The following is a 27043-nucleotide window of genomic DNA, read 5'->3' as shown; positions in this document are numbered from 1 at the left end:
TTCTTGGACTTCACAATCTCCAGAAACTCATCTTTCTATAAGATGAAATCAGCTCTGAAATTCTCACATCCTCAGATCATTTCCCACCAGACTGCACTCCTCTCAACTTCATCATGCCCCTGCTCTGGGTTACCCTCTTTTCAACTTCCTTTTATATGTTGTCTTCCTCAACTTCCTCCTCGATTGGGAGCCCTTTGAAAGCAGGGATGTTTTTATGCCTTTCTCTGTATCCCAGTACTTAGCACAGAAATTGGTGTTTAGTAGGTGCTTAATAAATGCATATTGATTCTGATTCTCTAAATACTGGATTTCCTGGAATCTTACCTGACTGGAGCAAGTTCTCTGGATTACTGAAGCTTCTGAGCAGTCTTATGTCACTTCTGGAACTTAGGCATGGCTCCCACCTCCAATAATGGTTCTGACCATATCCATCCCATTTCAATGCAGTCAGCTCCAGTAGCTCCCTATTACCTCCAGTTCAAATATAAATCCCCCTCTCTGGTATTTCAATCCCTTCAAAATCTTTTTTTCTTAATTTTCTGGCCTTTTTACATCTTACTCCCTCCATATACTCTGTCAATATGTTGTCTTCTATGAATTGAATTAAATTCTAGGAGAGTCCTGGAGTGGAATCTGGCTAGAAGTTTTCTCAGTATAGAAAATAGTTCCACCAAAAAAGCCTTGAGATCTGTTCTGTGCTGAACCATGAACTAGTTCTATTTAACATGCTTCTCAAAACTACATGGCTGTACTCTGGGGATGAAATAGACACTTGCAAAGAAGGGATTATGGCCTTTTCTTGAAACTCTATCCCTCACATTAATTTTATAATAGGATTATTCTTTTTTTTCAGTGATTTCTTCTTCCTCTGAATATTGCTATATTGTAACAAAGCTCATTAGGAAGCCAGCCAGCCATGCAAGCTCAGAGCCCTTGCCTCCCTCTGTTAAGTCAAAAATCAGGGCACATACTGTGGGTTCTGCACCTCCAGCAATCCTCTATAGAAGTCCTTTACCTTGCCATTCAGCATGTATGTCAAGAAAGGTAGACAGTCTTAGTTTCCAGTCACACAAGGAAACTGTAATTTTCTCCAGGCAAGGTTTTACCCAGGATATCAGGAAATGGGTGAGTCAAGTTGTTCCTAAAATACCAAGAATACCTCAGTGCACCCTGAATTTTAAATTTAAAAAGGCATTAAAGGATAGAAAGCCAGTATCTTCAGGACAAGTAACAGGTTGCCCTGTACTTCAACAACACCTGGTAATTAAAGGCCTCTGTAGCCAATATTAAGATCATAGATTTAGACCTGGAAGGAAGAGCATCTAGTTCTATCCCAATTGTGATCACAAAATCACAGAATCTCTGAGTTACAAGGGACTTCAGAAGCCATCTAGTCCAATTTGTACCTTAAAAAATGACTCGTCTCTATGTATCATATGTGCTCACTTGAAGAGCCCCCAGTGAAGGGCAAAGGGCATTATTTCCATAGCAAACCCTTCTACTTTTGAATAGCTCTTACTGTTGGGACATTCCCCCTTACATAAAGTATATATTTGTATCTCTGGGTCTTTAATTCATTTTTGTCATTGTTCATTTGTTTCAGTCATGTCCAACTCTTTGTGACCCTGTTTGTGATTTTCTTGGCAAAAGATATTAGAATGACTTGGCATTTGCTTCTCCAGCTGATTTTATAGATAAGGAAACTGAGAAAAACAGGGTTAAATGACTTTTCCAGGGTCACACAGCTAAAAAGTATTTGAGGCCGGATTTGAACTCAGTTCTTCCTGACCACAGATCAAGTGTTTTATCCCCCTTACCCACCTGGCTATCCCATTACCCCCATCCATTGCTCCTAATAAATCTACTCCCTTTCAATATTTGAAGACAGCTTCAATATAATTTCTCTGCCTCAGTATTCCTTCTCCAAGTTAAAATACTAAATTCCATCAAATGTTTTTCATGTGACATAAGACTATGGGCCTTTCATCATATTGATCACCTTCCTCCAGACAACTTTTACTAAGTCTTTAATTGATAAGTCTTTAACTTATCAATTAGTCAGCAAGCTTTTATGAAGCATCTATTATGTCAATTAGTTAGTCCACAAACATTTGGAACTAAGTTATTACTATGTGTCAGGCACTGCACTAAGCACTAGGGACACCGGGTTTTAAAAAAGTAAGAACAGCTTCTGACCTCAAGAAGTTTACATTCTAATTGGGGAAAGAGTATGAAAACCACTAGATAACTATAAGCTATATTCACAGTAGATATGAGACAAGCACTGTAGTTGGTGATGAGTATTAAAATATAAAAGTTAACCAGTCCTTGCTCTCAAAGGGGAGAAATACAATACTTCATAGATAAGTTGGTGGCACAGTGGAGAGAATGCAAGGCTTAGAGTCAGGAAGACTCATTTTTGTGAGTTAAATCCAGCCCTGGACACTTACTAGTTGTGTGACCCTGAGCAAGTCACTTAGCCCAGTTTGTCTCAGTTCTTCATCCGTAAAATGAGCTGGAGAAGGAAATGGCAAACCACCCCAATATTTTTGCTAAGAAACCCCCAAATGGGATCACAAAGAGTTGGATGATACTGACTGAACAACAACAACAACAATAACAATAACAAAATAAAGCACAGCGACGGGCATATGGAAGGTGCTTAAAACTGTTTATTGGTTGATTGACATACATAAAATATAACATACAGTAATCTGGCCTATGAAATGGATAACCAGGAGAAGCAAGAGAAGGTCTCTTGAAAAAGACAGTGTTTGAGCCTGGACTTAAAAGGAGTCAAGGGTTCCAACTGGCATAAGGGAAGATCTTTCAGACATGTTAAACAGCCTGTGGAAAAGTGCAGAGGTAAGAGACAGAGTGTCATGTACACAGAACAATAAAAAAGTCATTTTGGCTGGATCATTGAATGAGACCGATTCTTGGTCCTGTGCTTTTAACACATTCTACCAATGATGTGGATGAAAGTACAAATGGCACACTTACCAAGTTTATAGATGACATAAAGTCAGGTATAGGGTAGCAAAAATTTTGATTCCATGGTCCAAGTATTCCAAAAGATCTTCACAGGCTAGCACATTGGGCTGAATCAAGGGAAATTAAATTCAACAGACATAAATGTAAAATCTGACTCTTGGGTTTACTGACTTCCATTCCTTTCCATTTGTGGATACAAAATGGCTGAAGCATAATCAAATAGCTGTTTAAGAAAAGAATTGTCATTTTTGGAAGACTGTTTCTCCCATGGAAAACTATGTGAACTGATCATTAATGTAAAGGTTGGAATCTATCATGTGATCAACCAATACGCAATTATGAAGTATCTATTATGTGTTAAATATTGTGCTAGTTGCTGAGGATAAAATGATGGAAAAGAGAGGATCTCTACTCTTTATAAGATTATTATTTTAGGGGTAAAATGATGGAAAAGATAGGCTCTCTGCTCTTTATGAGATTATGATTTTTGGGGAGAGAGAACATACATAGATATAGAAATATAGTACAAATTATCTGAAAAAAAATCTGATTGATCTGTTGGATTGGAATATGTCCTGTGGAATGGGGACATGAGTCCTGGACCTTTACTTAGGTTCATGAATATTATCACTTTGCTTAGAGGACACAGGGATCTTCTATTTGGTCTTTAGTGATTGGGTTGCCTCCTGATGATTGACTATTGAAGTTAAACAGAATGAATAATTATTGAGAAGAGTTATCCTTTCTCTTTTCTAATAGAGAAAAAGAGAAATGGTTCCCCATCTTTAAATTTAGTACACCTCTCCTTATTCACATGCTTTCTTTATCTTGGAATTTTGTGACAACATAGAGGAAAGTAATTTTTCTCTTTTCCTCACAATGGTCATGGCAAATTACTGCAGAAGAACATGGCAATGGAAGCCATATGATTGCACAAGAAAGCCTGACACTAGAGTCCATAAGCAGAAAATCCAGTTGCTTTCTTTCTCATTTTTGTTTCCTTTCTTGTGCAGAGGACAGTGCTCAGTGATTCTGAGAAATGTACTTTTCCACTTTCAGTGGGTTATCTCACGAATAATTCAGAGTTTGAGAGTTCCTAAATTTCAGAATCAAATCCAGAGTACTGTAAGGAAAAAGGTTTCCTTGATAATTTATCTTTCAGAGAAAACAGTCAAGGAGGATCATAATGTTCCAGAAAGTCTAAAGGTATCTCATGAAGGGCATCTCTACCTTTTCAATTCGACATGAAATATTGCTGTATGTGGTTTGGACTGTGCAGGCCCAAGATGTATGTAGTCTCACAAAGAATTTACCTTCTGGAGTAGAGTAGTGTGTGAAGTTAAATTCACTTCAATAGATTATTTTTCTATATTTTTTCATGCCTGTTTCTGAGTCCTTTGTTTTTTATGTCTTTTGTATAGTAAAGGAAATAAAAAAGATGTCCCATTTCTGATACTCATACACTGAGTACATTTATTTTTGTTATTATTAAAGCTGTTTATTTTTCAAAACATATGCACAGATAATTCTGCAATATTAGCACTTGCAAAACCCCTCATTGAGTACATTTAGATAGGACATCCTGTTACACAAAATTGAGAGACCTTAGACATGAGTCATACTTAAGTATTGTTTTTCATTTTATTCTGGGATAGAGTTCTTAACAAGTCAGAGAAAATTTGAGTTTATCCTTGGAGTTAAACCTCCAGGTTAGTGTTAGGCCCATGTGAGTTTCTAGGGATTCCTGAACCATGGGGCACCAAGTCTATAAAATTATACAAAACTCATTGTGGGAGAGATGTTAACAATTAGGGAAACAAGGAGAGGCCTTAGGAAGGGGTAATATTTGAACTGAGCTTTGAAGGAAATGAGGAATTCTAAGAGAATATGAAGAATCCAGAAGAATTTGGAATTTGAAGACATTATACTGAGACAGAAAATGAAAGTAAGGATGTTTGTTTCAGAGGAAGGAAAAGGTTTTGGGGGCCTGGTAAAAACAAAAAGTTAAAGATGTACCTGAGACATAAAAAAGAATGCAGATAAAATAGAAATCAAATGTTATACAATAATACTATAACATGTAGCATTTTTATTTCTTAATACAATTTTCATCTATTATTTCACTGGCTTTTGGTAGCTCTTATCATTATTTCACATATGGGGAAATTGAGTCATAAACAACCACGTGACCCTATAATTTGGTCATACAAGTTTATGATGGGAGTCAAGATAAAAGCCTCGGTTTTCTAGCCTCCAGTTTCAGATTTCTCTACTAGACCACAATGATCTCTTTTTGAGTCCATTAATTGGAGTGTGTTGAAAGCTGTATTCTCAAGGCACAGAAGGTGGTTCACCAGAGGTGTTTCTTCACCATTTCTGGTCCTTAAGTATCACTCGACACCAATGACTTCATTAAGGGAAACATGGAACATGGATTTGACTTGTCTGTTGACAACATCCTGCTATGCATCAAAAAACCACCCATGCTGATTCCTTCTCTGATGGATGTCCTGGGGAGCTCTTGGGTGTTGTCAGCATGGTTTCAAATGAAAGACAAAACCCCACCATGCAGCGATGCATGACTGTGCCATGAAATATAAGTAATCTACATTGACATGTTGGAATTGTGCATAGAATTAGGAGGGATACTTATAAATGTCGATGACTGTGAATCTAGAGAAAGTCAGGAAGAAATTCAGTCCTCCGGGGACCAGTGCCATCGCCATCTACACTGGGTTAGTAACACACTGAAGCAACCAAAGTGCTGACCCCAAAGTAGCTGAGATTTCTGCTGGAAGGAAAGCTACAATCACCTGTCTGATGCTTGACCTTCTTCCAAAGGACCTTCTTCTATATTACGTGATACAAGTTGCTTAGTCTATAGGGGATACAGAACAAGGCAGGATCAAAATTTACTGTACTCCCAATCCTTACTCCAGGTTTAAACATAAACTGCTTTTCTTTATTTTTTGAGATTCTCAAATGTCTAGGTCTGCTCTTTCCATCTGGTGAAAACTAGCTTTAAGAACATGAAGAGACGATTATCATCTCATAAATCCTTGAGTTGAAGTTTCCCTTTTTCTCCCCGTCTCCATATTGGACAGTTTGTTGTTAGTAGTACCTATTACCTTGTATGCTTTTGGGGAGTGTCTGACATGTGTATTCCTGTCTTTTCTCCTCTCTCCTAATGAGACCTACCTTCTGAGGCTTCTTCTCTCCCAAATTAGTGGGGCACAATGTGGCAAAGGAAAACACCTTTGAAAGAACTCTGTTCAGTACAATAACCAATCATGAGTACAGAAAATCTATGATGCCAACCTTTTGTCAGAAAGGATGACACTGACAGTAAAATTAATGTGTAATTTGGTTTACTTTACTCTACTTGTTATGAGTACTTGTGTATGTGTATATGTGTGTGTGTGTGTGTGTGTGTGTGTGTGTGTGTGTGTGTGTGTGTAGGTATAGTGGGGGTGAGTGGATAGTGATAGTGACACACAAAATGGGAAAAAATGGGTCCCAATGAAATATTAAGAATTTACAAAAAAGAGCAAAAGGAAGTTTACTCAAGTAGAAGTGTTGGTGGTTTTGCATTAAATTTGATATGCATTTAAAACAGTTTTATGTAATAGAGATTTAGGATTTCATAGAATGAAGAGAGGGACAGAGAGATATAGGAAGAAAGGAAGGAAGAAAAGAAAATAGAAGGGAATGAGGGAGAAAGTGAGAGAAGAAGGGAAGGAAAGAAGAAATTAAAAAGGAAAGAGAAAGAAGAAAAATAAAAAGGAAAGAAAGAGAAGAGGGGAAGAAGGAAGAATAGAAGGACAGAGGGAGGGAAGAGGGAATTAAGGAAAAGAAAAAGAAGAAAGCAGAGAAGGGAATGAAAGTAGAAGGAGAAAGAAAGGGAAGAAGGAAGGGAAGGTAGCAAAGAAAAGAAGAAAAGAAGAGAAAATTTGAGCTCAAGTTGCATTGATTTTGAGAAATTATACAATTTTCAAAAGTCCAAAGTGCTTTTCAGGGCAAAGACACAGAGTTTTAACCTCAGTGTTCTGATGAAAGGTTGTAGATCTTGGGATGCCACTTTTTTGAATTATAAGAATTGTAAGTCATCCAAACAAGTAAGTTGTAGCCATATTTCCAGTAATGGACCACATTCCACAAGTGGTTTAAGAGATATCATTGAGGAAATGTAGTCTTAGAAAATAATGACATAATAGTCCTTTTGTGCTCTTCCTGGGTCAGAGTACATCTAGAGGATTGTGTTCAGTTGTAGGCACTATATTTTAGATGAGAAATTAATAAACTGGACAATGTCCATAGGAGGCAACTAGGCTGATGAAAGGCTTCAAGTCATGACAAATATGGATAAATTGAAGAAATGTTGGATGTTTGGCCTGAAGAAGAGAAAACTGAGGAGTGGGGAACAGAAGCTGATAGTTGTTTTCTGATATTTTAGGTGCTGCCAGGTGGAAGAGAGATTAGATTTCCTCAACTTGGAACCACATGGCATAGACATGGGTAGAAACTGGAGATAAGAGGATGATATAGAAAATGATGTAGAATCATAACCAAGAATAAAGTCACAATTTTTTAAAAATTCACATATAAATATTTATTTAATGATTCTCTTATAAAAATGTAAACTCCTTGAGAGCAGAATTTGTTTTATATTTGTATTCCCAGTGCCTGATGCAATATCACAAGTAGTACATGCTTATTAAATATTTGTTGATTGATTGTAGTGTTAACTACTTTAAAATATATTTTATTTTTTAAATATTGAAATCTATTTTTTCTTTCTCCCACTGCCTCTCGTTGGGGGAAAAAAATTGAGAACCCTTGTAACAAATATGCATAGCCAGGAAAAACAAATTTCTGCATTGATTATGTCCAAATTTGTACTTCTCATTCTTCACCCTAAGACCATCAGAAATGGATAGCATGTTTCCTTAATGGTCCTCAAGAAGTGCATTGATCAGAGTTCTTAAATCATTCAAAGTTGTTTCTCTTTACAATGTTGCCATTATTGTCTAAATTGGTTTCTTGGTTCTGTTTCCTTCACTCTACATCAATTCATGAAGTCATATTTGAAAATGTGGATAATTAAGAGAATTGAGGTACCTTGGACAGAGACAAAGAAAGTAATGAGATAAGTAGATTTGAAGAAAGGGATGAGCTCAGTTTTAGACAAATTGAACTGACAGCAACAAATATTAGTGGACATTCTAATAGGTAGTTAAAGATCTGAGTCTTAGATTTGGCATGGTGGATTGGGTTAGAATATAGCTGTTAAACATGCCGGCATAGTGTTTGAAGATTACTTGATAAAAGTGATAAAAGTGATTAAGAGAAAACATGGAACATAAAGTATTTCTAGGGGGAATGGATTGAGTATTTATTAAACACCTACTATATGTGCCAAGCATTGTGCTAAAAACTTTATAAATTTTATATCATTTAATCTTCATGGGCAGTGAAATGGTACAATGGACAGAGTATCAGTCCTAAAGATAGGAATACTAATCTTCCTGAGTTCAAATGTGGCTTTACTATATAATGATTTAATATCTGGGTGATACTGGGCTAAACACTTAATCCTGTTTCCTTCAATTTGCTCATGTCTAAGATGAACTGGAGAAAGAAATGGCAAACCATTCCAGTATCTTTTCCAGGAAAACTTCAAATGGGGTCACAAAGAATATGACATAGACTGAGAATGACCAAATGATAACAAAATGCTCATAGCAACCCTGGGGTAGGTGTTGTTATGATCCCCATTTTGTAAATGAGGAAACTAACACAGACAGAGGTTGTGACTTGCCCAGATTATACATCAGATAAGTGTCTAAGACAGAATTTGAACTTGTGTTTTCTAGATTCCAGGAACAGAATACCATCAACTGTACTACCAAGTGCTTTTAGGGCAGGGTAAGACATCTGAAGAGTTCCAAAATGAATTATTCACATATTCAAAGAGATGACCTGATGATAAGTTTCTTCTTTCTTCTTTTCTCTTCTTTTCCTCCTTCTCTTCTAATTTTTCTCCCGTCTCTATGACATTTTCATGAAATAAACAAATGAGGGCTAACACATTCATTTCTCCCTGTGTCTAGTACAAGGAGCATAAACTAGTTGGAAGCCTCAGAAAAGCATATAACAATTCTCCAAATATCTTTATAAATTGAGCTACTCACAACATAGTTTCCAGGGCAAATTGGAACATGAAAATGCCCATGACCACATTGAATTTTTCTTACAGGCAAATTCAATGAGCTGATTTTGTTTTGTGGCAGATTCTTTATAGTCTATATGTTATTTACACTCCACTGATGATGAAAAGCTTTTATCATGGTTTCTCTAGAAGAAAGCATTTTTGATTAGTAAGATGAATAATACTTTACAGCTATTTGCAATTACTGCTTTGATTCTATCAGAAGTCTCAACTATTGGACCCTCTACTGATATATGAATTATTATACAGTCAAAAGAGTTTTTGGAGGAAAAAAATGAATTTACCAGATGTATTCATGATATGATGAATCAAAAGTGAAACAACATATAGTTTTGTATCCTTTCCCTTGTCACATTCAGGGACTTAAATAATATAGGATTTCATACCTAGATACACCGGACAACTTTTATTAAAACATATTTCTAACTCTGAAATTGTCCTGTCTTCAAGGAATAAAGAGAAACAGAAAACTGCAGTGGAAAGAGCACCAGATTTGGAGTTAGTGAATCTGGATTCAAATCCCAGCTCTGTGATTTACTCCCTTGTAACTTTAGAGAAGTAATGGTTTCTCATAACATCAGTTTCCATATCTCTAAAATAGAATTGCATTAGAGGACCTTTTTAGCTCCAAATCTATTATCTTATGATTATGTGTAATGGGCTGAGCCTTGAGTTGATGCACTGAGGTCCCAAGCACATGAGGCTAAATAGTAATTGGACCATACTCTATTAATATATAAGCTTGGAGAAAGAATGGCCCCCGCCTACTCTTTGTGCAAGTCCTGATGTGTTGTATAGGAAATGACGATTCTGGTGGGTGGAGGCAGGGGAGTGAAAAAGGAAGGGGAGGAGAGCTCAGACCTTTCTCTCTGCTAGCTGTTTGTGCCAAAAGGCCATTATTCTGTGACTTTTTTATTTCAGTGATGAAAAATCAATTAATTAAAATCAGAAACGTCAAATGCCTGATTTTACTAGGAATATATGGAAGTCATTGCTGTCTGTTTCCCACAAACGAAAATGATCAGGTCTGCAGCTCTTCTAAGTAATAGGTGGTATAGACTATCATTGTAAATAAAAACAAAAAAAATTGCCAACCCATTCGTGTTTTCTACAAATTCACATTTCACTAATCCATTGTGGCAGAATACAATGATTGAAATGTTGTTGTTTTTTCCCCTTTCCCTATTAAGTGTAAATCTGGAAACCACATTAAATGTTTCTGAAACCCTAGGAAATTGGTGGCCTCTCACATGAATGAAAATGACTAGTGAATAAATAGAATTTCAATTAGAATGAGAAACTATGAGTTAAAGTCGTTACCTAAATTCTAATCTAAATGCTAATATGATAGGTGTGGAAAGGATCATCTTGGGTTTTAGGATCCAGGGAACACGTTCTTCCCTATGGTCATTCTCGATATTCTTCTTGCCTTCACCTCTAGTTTACTTGGAGTTCCATAAATTTTTGGCTCTCCTGAGTAAAAAAGTATGACTTAGCACTGTATTGGACTAAGAAGTCTGTGTCTGTAGAAAACTCTGCTTTCACATGTGAGGCTGCCATGAAAAAACTGGAGTGTAGGGATAAATGCAAAAGACAAATATGTGTATTAGGAGGCAATGTGGTATACATTTCCTAGAAAGCTATTTTGGGGGTCAGAAAGACCTGGATTCGGATTCCACTTCTGGTATCCAATTAATCTCTTATTAAAGTTTATTTATTAATTAAAGCATTAATCAATTAATCAACCCTCTTATTAAAGCTGTGGTGATGGTGCTGATGGTGCATGAAGTACCTATCTCACTGGCTTTTTGTGAAGCTCTCATGAGATAATATGTATAAAGGACTTTGCAAATTTTAGAGTGATATATAAAACTATCATTATTACTTTTTCCATGAACAATTTCTAAATAGTTTTTGTTTTTGACATTACCTTCCTTTTTGCATATAGCTTTTCCCATGTCCACCTACCTAACAGGCCATTTATTGTAACAAAGGCAAAAAAGACAGAGGGGAAAAAAACAGTTTAGCAAAATTCATCCATCATACTTCACAGAATATGGAATATTGTGCATTTATAGTGCCTCCACCTTTCCAAACAAGAAAGGGAGATGCCTTTCAGCTATAATTTAAAACTATAAAATTGATCCAAACCTAGGCATTGTGAATTGCATGACATGGTCATTATTATCAAAGATGGGAGAATCCAAACAGATCTTATAACACTCCATGTTTCTTCAAATTTGAGTTTATTGTTATTCTCCCTCCTAGGCTTGAAATGCTATGTTAATCTGATAGACCTGAACATGAATCCTCTCCATAATATCCCCAATTAGTGAATATTCAATTTCCACTTAAAAACACCCTGTGGTGGGAAGCCCCTTCACCTTGGCGAGACAGCTCATTGCACTTTTGAACAGTTTCATTTATCCTCATATCAAGCTCCAAATCTACCTCTCTATTTATTGCACCCTCTGTTTCTACCTACTTTTGCCTTATGGATTTAATAAGAATGAATCTAATATGAAAATCAAAACAAAACCATATAACAGTCTTAAATATCTGGGCCTCAGTTTCCTCAACTATAAAGTCGATGTCAACTGATAGATCTCTAAGCGTTTTTCCAACTCTAAACTATGCCTTTATGACTTGAATATAGTTATCATGAAAGGTAGTGTGATACCATAGGAAGTGCAATAGATTTGGAGTTAAGTCTATGTCCACCACTTCTGGGCAAGTCACTTAGCTCTGATTGCTTTGCTACCCACCCAAATTATTAACAAGAGTGTAAAACATTTTATAAACAACAAGCAGATTCATAAATACAGAAGATGGGGAATGAAGATGGGTCGGCTACAAAGAAAGCATAAGAGAGAAATGAACTATAGTCTATATATTCTCTTGATAACTTTGTGGTATCAAAAAAAAAAAACAAAAAACAAAAATTGAGGCAGGCCCTGAGTGAAATAGATGGACCCTCCAAGGTAAGTTTATTGGATTATCCAGACTGGAATCAGAAAATAGGCAAACATACATTGGTTGGGATGTACACCATTGGAAGGAGCATACAAATCTATGAAATCAGAGATCCAGCAGAATATTAAAATATAAAAGAAATCTAACCAAAAAAAAATTCTAACCAAAAAGTATCCTAAACTCTGTTTTGGAAGGCCTCATGTTTTCCAGTTCTTCTAAATTTTTATAAAGAGAAATAAAAAAATCTTGGGTGAGAAAGGAAACAAAAGAAATTTCCCTTTTCCTCAATGGCATTGCAAATGAATAATACATATACATATGCATGTATGTATGTATATATATATAGAGTTGGATAATATATATATACATATACATTATACATATATAATGTGAAATCTTAGGAATATACATACACACACATATATGTATATATACATAATGCATACATACATATACATATAAATATACACACAGTTATATAGATTACTAAATTATATAGATCACTAAGTATTTAGAAAAATAAAGTAACCATAGGATAAAACAATAAGAGAGCAACTAGAGGGCACCATAGCGCATAGAGTATCAGGCATGTTGTTCAAGAGGACTCATCTTCTTGAGTTCACATCTGACTAAATTTATACACTTACTTAGTCATCATCATCATCATTTGCCTCAGTTTCCTCATTGGTAAAATATTCTGGAGAAGGAAATAATAAATCATTCCAGTATCTCTACCAAGAAAGCCCCAAATAAGGTTATTAAGAGTTGAACACAACTGAGCACATCACAACAACAAAGCAATCAGAATTCAATTTCATCTTGCCCATATATTATATAGATCAAGGAATTTAAGAAAATGATAATAATAACTGCATTCATAGGACACTCTAAAGTTTGTAGATATTATATACATTATCTCATTTAAGTCCTATAATAATATTGTGATGAAAATACTATGGGTATTTTTATCCTCATTTTACAGGTGAGGAAACTGAGTCAAGTGTTACCTATAGTTAAATAGACATTAACAGTATGAAGTGGGATTTGAACTTTGGCCTTTTTTGCTCCAGGGTCAGGATCTATCTACTATATTGGGGCTTTTTTTTTCAATATACCATTTGCCTAAGCACTAATTGTTCTTGCTTGTTCCAGCCATGACCAAAAATAATTCCTGCCCCCTTCCCCCAATTCTATTGCTCTATAGAATCTTTAAATATTTCACGAGTGAAGGCACACAGAACAACACAATTCATAATCTTCCAGTGGGGGCAATTTAAAGAATTGCATACACAGTTATAACAAGCAGGATAACAAGCCAGCAGGAATCTCTGAAAGGACATCTGATTCTGTCTCTCTGGGGACGGGGGCTAGTTTCTCCTCACTGAGGTCAAGACTGCTGCCAAGCCTAAATACCAGGATGCTTTCCCCTCCCAAGCCTGCAGCACCTCGTAGGAAACCATGAGAGGCTTGTTTCAGCTCAGCTCATTGGGCATGTCCATGCAAGTTTAGAAGGAAAAAACATAATTCACTTTTGCCAGGGACAGAAATTTTAACACTTACTTGAAATAGCTGATAATCTGACACAGGAGAGTTAAAGGATTACTGTATTTCATTTGGCTAATAAGAAAAGCTGTTTAAAAGCAATATTAGAAAAAGATTTAGTATATAGTGACTGCTACTTGCTCTAATGTATTCTGTGTCATCAACGATTAGAATACTTTCTCCTTCTTATTGTGTTAGTATTGGACTTCTCACGCCTGTCCCTTCCCCCCATTCTCTAGAAAAGAATAATAGCAAGGCACTTTTCCATTCACAAAATTTTCCCCAAACAATATTTGCTAGAAGATTGGCATATTTGGGGAAGAGCTGAATGGTAGTGATAAGGGCACAAAGGACAGGAGGAGGAAAATAGAAGGGTTGGGTTGTAGAGGTTGCGGTATTTACAAGCTGTCGGGAGGACAAAAGGCAAAGGAAATGTCAGCCCTATTTCCTCCCACTAGATTTAGGGGGATGCTAGTTATGCATTCACTTGATTTGGGGATAAAAGCAAGAAGATCTTTTTGCTGAACTTCCATCTCCCCCACCCCCAACCATGTATCTCTTCTGTTTTCTTTTACACTGTGCCTGTGGATCAGTCTTTAATGTCAAATTCAGGTTGTCATAACCATGGAATAAAATAAAACAAAAGATCTGGCAGTGGTTTGCTTTGGTTTTGATTATCTTAAAAGGATAATAGAAAGGAGAAGGAAATGATGCACTAGGAAAGGAAAGAGAAAGAAGAGTGGAGGACCTTACATAATTGGGCCTTGAAAATAGAAATCTATACAATTGAAGAAGGACAAGGAATCAAGTGTTACTTGAATCACAACCTCACTTTCATAGGAAATGGTCAAAGGAGAGCATTTCATATAGACACATGTGCACACACATACATTTGTTTGGAAATGCATTCAAATCAATAGATGGAGACAGGGAAGAATGGAAAGGAGGAACAAGGAGGGTAGATTCAGGAAAGGATTGGCCATAACCAAAAAATCCCTGCATTCTGAGGGGGCAGGAGTTTAAAGAGAGAAAAAGAGAGGCAGACAGACAGACACAGAGACAGAAAGAGACAGAGGAGAAGAAGAAGAAGAAGAAGAAGAAGAAGAGAAGAAGAAGAAGAAGAAGAAGAAGAAGAAGAAGAAGAAGAAGAAGAAGAAGACAACGACGAGGAGGAGGAGGAGGAGGAGGAGGAGGAAGAGGAGGAGAAAAGAGAAGGAAGAAGAAGAAAAAGAAGAAGAAGAAGAAGAGGAGGAGGAGGAAGAGGAGGAGGAGGAGGAGAAAGAAAAGGAGGAAGAGGAGAAGGAGGAAGAGGAGCAAGAGGAGGAGGAGGAGGAGGAGGAGAAGGAGGAGGAGGAGGAGGAGAAAAGAAAGAAAGAACAGCAAGAATCAATATTTAGGAAATTATGGGGAGCAAAGAAAGGAGAAAGCAATATAAAGCTTGTCAGAAAAGACACAATAACTGATAATAATCGTTAATGTGAATGTGACAAACTCACATCATAAAATGAAGAAATCATAGAATATATTAGAAAATAGAATCCAACAAAATGTTGTTTACAACAAACACATTTGAAACCTAATGACTCAAAGTTAAAATAAGGGATTGGAAAAATTTATTATGCTTTAGTTAAATTTAAAAAAGCAAGTTGTCAATCATGATCACAGTCAAGGCTATAGCAAAAAATGCTTATTTAAGTAGATAATTTTGGAAACTACATTTTGCTGAAAACTACCACAGATGATGAATTAATCTAAAAACTTAAATATTCATGGAAAGGTGTAGCATCTAAATACTTAAAGGAAAAGTTAAACAATTTTTAGGGATAAATCGACAGCAAAATTAAAATAGTGGAAGACTTCAATATATCCTTTTCAAAGCTAGTCAAAGCTAGTCAAAAATAGTGAAGAACAATGTTAAGGCCCTGAATAGTATTTTAGAAAAGTGATATATGTTATACATCTATAGTTATTGAATAGAAATAAAGATACTAGCATAAATCATCTCATAAATAAATGTAAAAAAGCAGTAATATTAAACACATTTTTAACTGACCACAATGTAATAAAATTGTATTCAATAAAACACTGTCAAATCAAGAATTAAAATTAATAGTACATAAACAACTTAATCTTAAAGAATTGGTCAATCAAGCCAGATATGGTGGAACATGCTTGCTATTGTAGTCTCTGAAGCTAATAGATCAATTGAATTGGGAAATTCTGAGTTTCAGGGGACTAGGTCAACCAGATGTCTGCACTAATTCTGAGGCAAACATGGCAAGCACTCAAGAGTGGAAATGGATGACACTAAACTACCTAAGAATAAAAACAGAGCAATTCAAAATTCCATGCAGCTGAAGCAGTACAATTTGGCTCATTATTGATTTCTATACTTCCATCCTGAACAAGATAGGGAGAGAAAGATAAGGATCAGAAAGAAAAAGAGAAAGAAAAAGAGAGAGAGAGAGAGAGAGAGAGAGAGAGAGAGAGAGAGAGAGAGAGAGAAAATGAAGGGAGGAATAAGGAAGCAAAGGAAAAAAGAAGGGAAAAAGAGAGGGAAAGAATTAATGAATCAAATAAGAAACAATAAGTGAAAGATAATTTCACTCAATCTAACAACAACAATTAAATATTGAGATAATGAGACATTGACAACTGAGATATTTGGGTGCTATGAGAAAATAAGCAGATTGAAGTTTCTGGGTTGGTGTTTCCCAAGCCTCTGTTTTGGACTTTCTTTTCTTCTTTCTCCTTTTATTATTTTGCTCAGTGATTCCATCAACTCTCAAGTATTCAATGATCATTTCTATGCAATTGATTCTCAGATCTATTTATCCAGTCCTAACCTCTCTCTTGACATCCAGGCTTTAATCTCCAACTGTCTATTGGACATCTCAAACTAAATATCTTGTAGACCTTCTAAACTCAACATATCCAAAAATAAACTCATCATCTTTCCTTCCAAACCCTTCCCACTTCCTTATTTCCCATCACTCTCAAGGGCTCTAACATCCTCCCACTCCTCAGGCTCACAACCTAGATGTTATTCTCAACTTCTCATTTTTTCTTACCCTGCCCTCCCCCATATCCAATATTTACCAAGTACTGTTAATTCTACCTCATAAATTCTTTCCCCTTTTGCCTCTAGATCTTTTCACAGGCAATCCCCCATGCCTAGAATTTTTTTCTTTCCTTACTTTTGCTTCCTTTTCCCATGGCATCCTTTAAAACTCAGTCTTTTGCAAGAAGCCTTTCTAGGCTCTCTAAGTGTTAGAGCCTTCCTCATGAGATGATTGTCAACTTGTCATATACATACCTATGCATCTATCTTGTTTGTGCTTAGCTATTTGTGTTTTGTTACTCTCATTGCATTGTAAGCTCCTTCTAGGCAGGAACAGTTTTTGCCCTCCTTTGTATCTCTGACAGTTTAATTCATGGCTCATAGTATATGCTTGATATCTATTGGCTGACTGATACACTATTGATGTATCTGTGCATTAGAACATCTTGGAACTATGTCAAAAAGTTTCCTAATTTATGCATGCCCTTTGACCCAGTGATATTATAGGATACATGTTATTATTATTCCCATTTTCCAAATGAGGAGACTGAAGAGAGAAGAAGGTTAACTTTCTTGCCCAGGATCACATAGTTAGTAATTGTTCTGAGATCAGAATTCAAGTCTAGTTCTATAACTGCTGCATGATTTAGTTGCTTCTAAATATTTCCAGTTCTTCTAACTGGTCTCCATATGATATGAACTCGACATCTTTTTGTTGTCCCTAGCTTCTCTTGCTAACCTCAGCTCATTTTAAACTTTATCAATACTGGCTAAACACATACATACACACACAGTACAGTATTGCACCTTGCTCTTAAATTTTAATATTCATCTTCTGTTACCTGGACTTATTTGCATCTTCTGCCCATTGGCTTGAAAAATCTAAGTTAATTGATGAGTTTCCAAAAATTCACATTGTTCTTTTCAAATAATCTCTTTTTGTTTCTCATTGGACTTATTTATGTTCCTTTATATCTTCAGAATTTCATTATTGAGCATCTGCTATCTCTTAAGACCTGACTTCCCCTAATGTATTTTACCCAGTAAGATCCTACCTATCCTACTCTGAACTACATTCTGAAATCTGAACTCTGAAATCTACATCTTAAATCCTAGAACTCTCTTCTATCCCAAAACCTAGCACAGTGGTCACTTTCTCCAAAATTCTCATTATCTACATTCCAGAAAACTTTTAATTAGTGAAAATAAAACATAATATAGAGTTCCATTTATTGGTTCCTTCAACTTATGAAAGATAAACGTATAGCTAATGCAAATCATGAAGTTATTAACTTTTCTGCCATTGATAAAAGCAGAGGTCTTTGACTATACTTCCATTAGAGTTAGTAGATCCTGCTACCAATGAGTTTCAGAAGATATGACTTCAAGTATCCACTACTCCATTGTAGATGCTAACCACTAAATACCCAAATACCCATTTCATTAATGTATCAGGAGCCAGATACAAATGAGCAATATACCTTTCTATCTGTTATTGCTGTTGATGGAGGAGACTTGCCTTGCTTACTGTTGCTGCTATCCATGGGCACTGGATTTCCGAGTTATTTCAAAGGTCTTTGTCCAGGGTGCTGAAATGTAGAAGGGTGCTGACATGTTTCAGACCTTCAGTAGCAAAGAAATCACTGAGTTGAGCACCTGGAGGCAATGATAATTAGCCAAAATTGTAGGCTACTAGATAGTATCACCACACACACATACACATACACACACACACACACACACACACACACTCAGGGTGGCATCTCAAGTATATTTCAAAGACTGATAACTAGTTCCCCATTAAACTCAGGGAAGATCCTTAATTTTTCTGTAACTTATTTTGACCTTTCATAGGATAGTATCAACAAGTATTTAGTTAAGTTATGTGCCAGGTCTGGTGTTAATCCCTAAGGATTCCAAAAAAAGGGAAAAAATAGTCCTAGACTTCAAGAGTTTGCACAATATCAGGGGAGACAACATATATACAACTAGAACACATAGAAGAAGATATTAAGATATATTCACAGTAAATCCCTATTATACTAAACTTCAGAATGAGTCTCCTCTATATTGTCCCTGAGAATTGACCATCTATCTTCTGCTTAAATATATCCAGAGGTGGGAAATTCACTATTTCTGGAGGAATCCCATTCAACATTTAGTACAAGTGGATTTGCCAGTCTGTCTCTGAAATGGTAACTTCAGAATATAATAAATTTATATCAAGATCAAATTTCCTTTTTGGAACTTTTACTAATTTCTTCTAGTTTTGCAATCTGAGTCAAACAGGACTTGTCTCTTTCTCATTGTATGTGGTGGCCCTTCAAATATTTGGAAAGAACTTTCATTTCCCTCTAGTCCTTTTCTTCTCTAAGTAAAACATTGCCATTTCCTTCAACCAGTTCTTATATGAAACAGTCTCAAGGTTTTTTCTCTGCTCAGAGTGCTCTCTAGCTTATCTATGTCTTTTCTTAAGTCCCTGAAGACATTTCATCTTAGTTCAATTTATATAACAAAGAGTTTTCCTTCAACAACCTTGTAGATAAATAATGCACATGTTAATATCTCCATTTATAAATGAGGAAACTGAGCCTCAGAGGAGTTAAGTGAGTTGTTTAAGGTCACACAGTTATATGTGGAAAAATGAGGACTCTAAGTACCAGGACTTTTGGCTTCTGTAGTATATATACTCCGCCATGCCTTCTGCTAGCTGGTAAAATATTCATTTACTTGGGATATTTATTCTTTCTAGATGTCCCAAATTTCAATCCACTATAGGATAAATGATTATAAATTCCAAGTTACTGGGTTCTGAATTAATGAGACTTTATTCTATTTCTCTTCTTTGTGCATTCCTCTTCTCCAGCCATTATAGGTTTTTGCTTTTGGAGTCACGTTGCCAGGTGCAGAAGCAAGAAGATCTCTTCCCAGGCAGTGGATTTTTAGATAATTACCCATCTGGGTATTGAACAGACAGACTGAAAACTTTGTTGGGGGGGGAGAGTGTCTGGCAGGTGGTTCATGTTGGATTAGTTATATGCATTTGGGGGTGGGTTACATGTTGTAAAGTAAATTTCAACTCTGATCTGTCTCTCGACAGATTGAGTTCGGTATGTGTTTTTCCCATGGTTACTATAGCATGCCTTGTAAGTAGGACAAAATAGGAGGTTTGATTAAAACTGAACACTTCACCAATTGTTAGCTTTTGCTATATAAATATTAAATAGTTTGTTTTGTCTTTAAAAAGAAAAAGACACAAACCAGTATCGAGTGCTTAAAATGTGAGGCTGTATTTTTAAGTCATGAAGTAACCCACTTTACCAGAAATTGTGTCTTTTGCACTCTTCCCAGCGTTAATTACGGAACTTTCCTAGCTGGCAGATCAATAATTATTCATGATGGGGACCCATCACCAGATAGTAAGTGCTTTGTGCAATTTTCAGGTCACTTTTGTAGTTCAAGATTTTCCATTCTGTCATACGGCAATCCTTTTCTGCTGGAACATAAGTGAACACTTCTCAGCTGTGCACCACAGGGGAGAGACAATTCCAAGAAGGGCAGAGGGAGACAGGAAAGTGGAGTTTCAACCTTTATGGATGAGACTGAGTATTTATTTTTTCAAAAAAATATTTACAAAGAAGAAAAGTGTCTACGGCGGCGAACAATAGATCAAGGCAGCTAAAGGTGATGCAGTGACCGTGGAGAGATGCCATCACCCCCAACATTTCCATTGCCTTAAGGGGCAAAGGGGGTGGAAAATGCCAGCAAACCCTTTTCACTTTTCTGACATGTGCACTCTCAAAAAGTCAAAGCTCTGCATTCTAATAAAATTAACGTGACTTTGGGAAATAAGGGGAAAAGACCAAAGAAAGAAGAAATCCTTACAATTTCTATAAGCATGTTATATTTCTGACAGATAAAAAGCATTTGGCAGTCACTGTCCCTTTTTGTCTACCATGTTAGTATTCTTGACTCTTCCGATCTTTGTATTCAAGTCCTTAGTTGCCAGAAATTTTCTAGTTGCCTTAATTAAGCTAATCAAATCTAAAGTAGGTTGTTATGTGAAATTAAGTAGTGAGTTCCACATGTCTGTTTTAATCACTTGATATCCTTGTGTTCTCCTTACTGTGAGTACTCTCTCAAGATACATCCTTTATGCTTCTTCTTTTACACTTTTTTTTCACTGATAAAGTGCTCATGGTCTTTGTGCTGATTACATGTAACCTGAAAGGCATTATGGCATAGAAAGTGGTATCAAAACTCAAGAAGATCTGGGTTCAAATACTGTCTCAGAAACATCTTAGCTACATGATCCTGAGGAAGTCATTTAACCTCCCAATTATGTAGATAATTGTCAAAGATTATAAATTGCAGAGACATTGCTAAGTGGGAGTTTCCTCACTATGGCTTTCCCTACACCAATTAAATTACAAGAATAGCTCCCATTTCCTATCTATATGTGAGACAGTAGGCATGTTTGTTGACTGACTGCATTAGGACAAAGTTTGTACTAATTTATCTCCCAGGTCCCTAGGAACAAACTCCTATGAGTCTATCATTTCATTTGTTACATTGAGTATGATATGCAAACTTTTAGTGACTAATGGCTAAATTACTGCTTTGAAGTCCAGTTGTTCTGATAGCATCAACATGTAGACATAAAAAAAGACATAGACACTGCTTTGGATTTTCTCCTAAAAGACACAAAGTGGTAAGTTACACACATATACATACACATACACACATATCACACATGCACACGTGTGCATGTGTGTGCATGTGTGTAACTTGTTAATTTACATTCTCTGTCCACCAATTTTCATCCACAAAGAAGAATTCTGACAATGAAGTTTTAAAAATTAACCCTATTAACTGTAGGCATAAATCTACATGCTATACAGTTCCACCTTCTTTACTCAAGTCAATCTGTCAAGTTATTGGGGTGAATGATTCCTTCAAAGGATGGATTGCAATCCATTCTTGCCTACATATTTCTGATGCTTGTCTGTTTCCTCCCTTCAAATATCCAAAGGAGGTCCACTGAATATATGGGTCTTTCTCAATTTCTTTTCATATCATGAAGATATTAGTTGATTCTATGGACTATTCATCAACCATTCCTTACCCTCATCACATGGTGAGCTTATTATTTTTGCATCTCCATAGGGTATCCCAAAAGCTTTAGTATACTCCTATGGGAAGATTTTTAGGAGAGCCTGTATTTCTCTGATGTTTCTTTTTCTCTGGCTCATCTCCAGAATTATTTGTTCCTCACTTGATGAAGATTGCTCATACCCAATAGTAACCTTTTCCTCTCAATTTTTCAGAGAACACTGATCTACCACACCATATCATCATTGTTACACTATACTGTGTTAATATTATCGTTATTTTATTTTATTATAACACATCTTTGTTATTGTTATTGTAATACCTTATTATTTTATTTATTATTTATTTTGGTTTGTATTTTTAATTATTGTTATTATACTTTGTTAGTAGTAAAGGTATTAGATAGAGTTCTGGGATTGGGATCAGGAAGGCTGGGGTTCAAATATCATCCATGATACATAATAGCTGCATCATTCTAGGCAATCACTCAACATTGTCAATTAATTCCCTAGTCTTTCCCTCTAAATCATAAGTCAATTGTAATCTATGGGTTTGGAGATAATGGGAGTTTTTGATATTGATAAAATCATTTTGTTCATTAACATGTCCTCAGGTTATTAGTAATAAGAAATAAAATGAAAAACGAAGAGGAAATGATGGGAAAAGAGAAGGGAGAAAAAGATGAAGACAAAGAAAGAAACAATAAGAATCAGCATGTAGATAGTGCTACAAGACTTACAAAACACCATGCAATTATTATCTATCTCACTATATCTTCAAAAATGTATTATCTTCTTTTTATAGCTGAGAAAACTGATAAATGATTCTAGGTTCAGTACTCTAACCTCTGGGAAACTTAGTTGCTTAGGAGGAAAAGTATCGCTATTAGTAAAAGTAAATGCGGTGAGGAATGGTGCAAGTGAGGGTGACATGTGAATTAAGGGAGAATAGAATCAAACAGGTAGCTAGGTGGCTCATTGAATAGGGTGCCAGCTCTGGAATCAAGAAAACCTGAGTTCAAATCTAGATTCAATCACTTATTAGCTGTGTAATCTTGAAAGAATCCCTATCTTTGTTTGCCTTAATCTACTGGAGAAGGAAATGGTAAACCACTCCAGTATTTTTATCTAAAAACCCCATGGAGAGTATGGTCCACAGGGTCATAAAGAGCTGGACCCAACTGAACAAGAGTAGTTTAATATGAAGGTTTATGCCTTAGGTATAAGTAAAATATTTACAAGAAACGTCATCAAAACAATGTAAACACAAAACAGAATATCAAACTGAATTGCTGAGAAGATTTGAGGGGGGAGCAAAAGAAAAGCTGTGTTGAATGTCCTATATTGGTCACTCGTTCGATCAATTAATTTACTTTTCACAGCCAAAACATGGCCATTAAATAGGTTTACTCAGATGCTTTGCTCTGTCTTTATTGATTCCTTTTCAGTGAAAATATTGATAAGTTTGTATAGATTTGAACCTTCAAGTTACTTAATTATTGATTGGAAGGCAGTTGCTCAGGCCTGAGCAGGTGGGGTTTTTTTCTTTTTTTTTTTTCCTTTTGCCATGTTTAACGAGAAGAAGAAATACTCAGGGCTTTTGCAGGGATAGAATTGGTGTGGAAGACCTGGGATGTTTAGTCTACCTCTTATGTGCTTTAAGCCTCAGCTTTGCAAAATGCATTTTTCACATCCCCAGATGATTGTCTCCATTCTTAGTGTTTACCAGCAATGGAAAATAAATGAGGGAAGTCAGTGCCACCTGAGATAATTAAAAAGGGTACAGTAGGCTTGGTTTAAATAAATACAGATTTGACTTTATTGTTTTGGAATACTCTGGTCTCTGCTTCCCTTCATCAGTACAGATAATTGAACCAACTCTAATCCCAATACAACAAATTCTGAAAAACTGAAGAAGATTTCTATATCCTGCCAATCACCCAATTATTTTGAGAAATATTTGTTACATAATTTCAGTGCAAAAAAAATAAATGTGGATGCCTTCTTGAAATTTACTGCAATGTAATTTTCCCTGAATTAATTCACATTCTATGTAGTTAAATAGTAAGATCTGTCAAAGGAAGTTTTTAATAAGGGACTTGATATTTGAGGAAGAGGATAGTTAAAGTAACAATGAACCTGAAATAAGGAAAACTGGGCTCTGAATTGCACTGTGCCTTCTGCTATCTTAGTGACCCTGATGTTGGCCATCAAGCTTTTTGCATCTCACTTTCTTCATGTGTAAAATGGGAACAATAACTCCACTTGTCTCATAGTGGGGTTGTTGAGTAAGTTAATGTGTGTGAACTACTTGACAACCTCAAATACCTTATAAATGACAGTGATTTTATATTGATGATCATTAATAATAATTACTGACATTTATATAGTGGTTACTTTAATTTCTAGAGAACTTATTATATATACAAGTGCCAGGCATTGTGCTAGACAGTAAACAATTATTATCTGCTTTGAAGCTCACAGGAACTTTGGAAGGTAGATTGTTAGGATAATCTCCATTTTACAAATAAGGAAACTGAGGTTAAGGGATTTGTGCAGGGTCACACAACCAGTAACTGTCTGAATCTGGATTTGAATTCAGGTCTTTCTGATTCCTTCCCGGTTCCTCTATCCACTGTACCATCTATAGAAATTGTTGCATGGGATAGGAGGCTAGATTTTTAGGAATCAGAAAACCTGAGTTCTAATCCCACCCTGTCTCCAACCAAGCATGAGAATTTTGTTAAGTTGCTTAGCTTTCTTTGGGTTCAGTTTCCCAGTTCCCAGAAAATAAAATGCCTAGAATTCCAGATTTTAAAATGGTTTGATTTTCTGGATTTTCTTTCATTTACCAAAATTCACATTAGAATATAGTTTAATTATCATCTGCCAGTGAAATCTTCCTCTTTCTACTTCAAACTATATTCTCATCCTTTTTCCAGGTCAGCCATCTACCTTTTATTGTATTCTTCCTCCAAAATCATATATTTGGTCCTATTCTCTTTTTTCCCCTATATTTTCTTTCTCATTGATCTCACTTGCTTTGATTCCCACCTTTATGGAGATGTCTTCCCATTCTTTATAACCAAAGCTGACTTTCTCCTAAGTTCCAGTCCTTCACTTCTTGAACTAAGATCTGCCCCTGGACATCCTTCTAGCAATTCAAGTATAAGTTCAGAGCGATACTCATTTATACTTTCAGAATTTCCCTCCTCTTCCTAATGTTTTCTAGTTCACGATCTCAGAATTATCTTTGATCCTTACCTCTTTCTCACCTCTTTACCTTTATGACGATTTGCTACTTCTGATGTTTTTCTACATCCTTCACCTTTATCTCTCCTTTCCTCTCCTTCTATATTCCTAATTAAATTTTTCATTGCCTCATACTTGGATATAACTGCTTTAAACTCCTCACTGATGTGCTTTTCTCACATCTTTCTTGGACAACCTGCCATTTAGGCTGCTGTCAAAGAGGTCTTCCATCTTGGAAACAGCTGATCACATCACCCCTCCTTTTTAAACCTTCAATAGCTCCCCATCATCAATTGGATAAAATTCATACTGGCATTCAGAACCTTTCCTATCTTGATTCTATCGTACTCTACAAGCTTGATTTCATACTATTCCTTTCATCTGCTCCTACATTCCAGTAAAATCGGACTACTAACTAGTCTTCCACTTTGCTCTTATCTCTTGTGCTTTCAAGCAAGGTACCCTATGAGTTTGAAAGTATTTTCTTCATCTCTCTGTCTATTGAAGTCCTTTCTCTTCATCACTAGCCTAAAGGCCACCTTCTCACATCTTGGTGTTGCGAGAAAGAGTAATGGATTCAGAGGCAGAGAACTGAGGTTCAACCTGGTACTCTGTTCTTCACAACTTGTGTGACTTTGGACAAGTTAGTTTACCAATCCAGGTTTTGATTTCCTCAAGGATTGGACAAGATGACCTCGGTGGTCCATTACATCTGTAACTATGATCCCATCCTCTATGAAGGCTGATTCTTCTCAGCCATCAGTGTCTACTCCTTCCTTCAATCTTCCATCCTTCTTTATTAAACCTCTTCCAAACATTTAAATATTATAACTTAAAGCTATTCACCAACTAGATTATACACTCTTTCACAGTTAGGCCCTAAATAAGTATTTTGTAGACTTGATTTAAACTAAAAAAAGAAGACAATTGAAACACATTGGATATGTAAGGTATGAAGTTTAAAGAATGGAGTATATGGACAAAGCAACAACATAAAGGGGGCTAGCTTCTCTTCATGGGAACCAAGCCACCAGAACCTTCCAGGATCCTTAAAGTAGCTGATTCTATCTTCATTGCTCTCAAAAGATGGTACTCACAAGAAACAGCTACAGAAATATCCAAGAGCATAATGCTTAGACAATAGAAATGTGGGTTGAGCAAAGACTGTCTATTGAAGATGGGGAGATGAGCAGGCTGGAAAGAGCACAAACAGAAATCAGCTTTGATAGGCACTGACAAGCATAAAAACAATATCTTAGTCCTTCATCCCAATTTATTTTTATTTGTATAGTAAGCAGAGATTCAGAGCCACTGGAGACCTTTGAGGATCAAATAATTCTCTTTGTGTTCCTCAGGTGGTCCAGTTTCCCAGGTGATCAATTTCATATTCAATATTACCACAGATTAGATTCTCTGGCCTGTAGTTTCTGAAAATAGACTGTCCAAGATTATTCACTAGTAACCCCAACCCCCAAAATGGGGTCCCTTTAAATCTTTGGAAAGTATGAATGATTATACTCCCTTTATTCTAATTCTTTGTTTCTGATCCCTCATTATTCTTTGTTCTTGGCAAGAATTACTGAACGCATATCTCACACACACACACACACACACACACACACACACACACACACACCTGACACCACCACTCTCTATCTCTTAAAGGAGTAGTAGTGTGCTATAGAGAAACAATGTCTCTAGGGTGAGCAACACCTCCCTATGTCAACAGCAATCATGAGAAAGGCTGTTTTTGTTCAATTGGAGTAACTAACTGGACAAGTCTCATTGACGGGTGTTGCCCTTTTTGTAACATAGAGGTGCTCTCTGCAACCTCATTGCCTTTTTCAGTGATCTATTTCTCCTACCTAAGCTGACATTTTT

The 27043-nt window shown here is 36.1% G+C and overlaps 1 long non-coding RNA gene across 1 annotated transcript in view; it reads right to left on the bottom strand.

The window, feature by feature from the left end:
- Nucleotides 1–18325: 18325 nt before the first annotated feature.
- LOC127563497 (uncharacterized) overlaps nt 18326–27043 on the bottom strand; it is an 85102-nt gene continuing 76384 nt past the window's right edge. Inside the window, exon 4 of the long non-coding RNA XR_007953980.1 lies at nt 18326–18455. This is a non-coding gene — a long non-coding RNA (uncharacterized LOC127563497). The remainder of the gene's footprint in view (nt 18456–27043) is intronic.

Source organism: Antechinus flavipes, chromosome 4 (genome assembly GCF_016432865.1).
Source record: "Antechinus flavipes isolate AdamAnt ecotype Samford, QLD, Australia chromosome 4, AdamAnt_v2, whole genome shotgun sequence".
In the NCBI taxonomy this organism is placed as follows: domain Eukaryota; kingdom Metazoa; phylum Chordata; class Mammalia; order Dasyuromorphia; family Dasyuridae; genus Antechinus; species Antechinus flavipes.
Note: the sequence above shows the minus strand (reverse complement) of the source record. Positions and strands in the feature narration are given on the sequence as shown.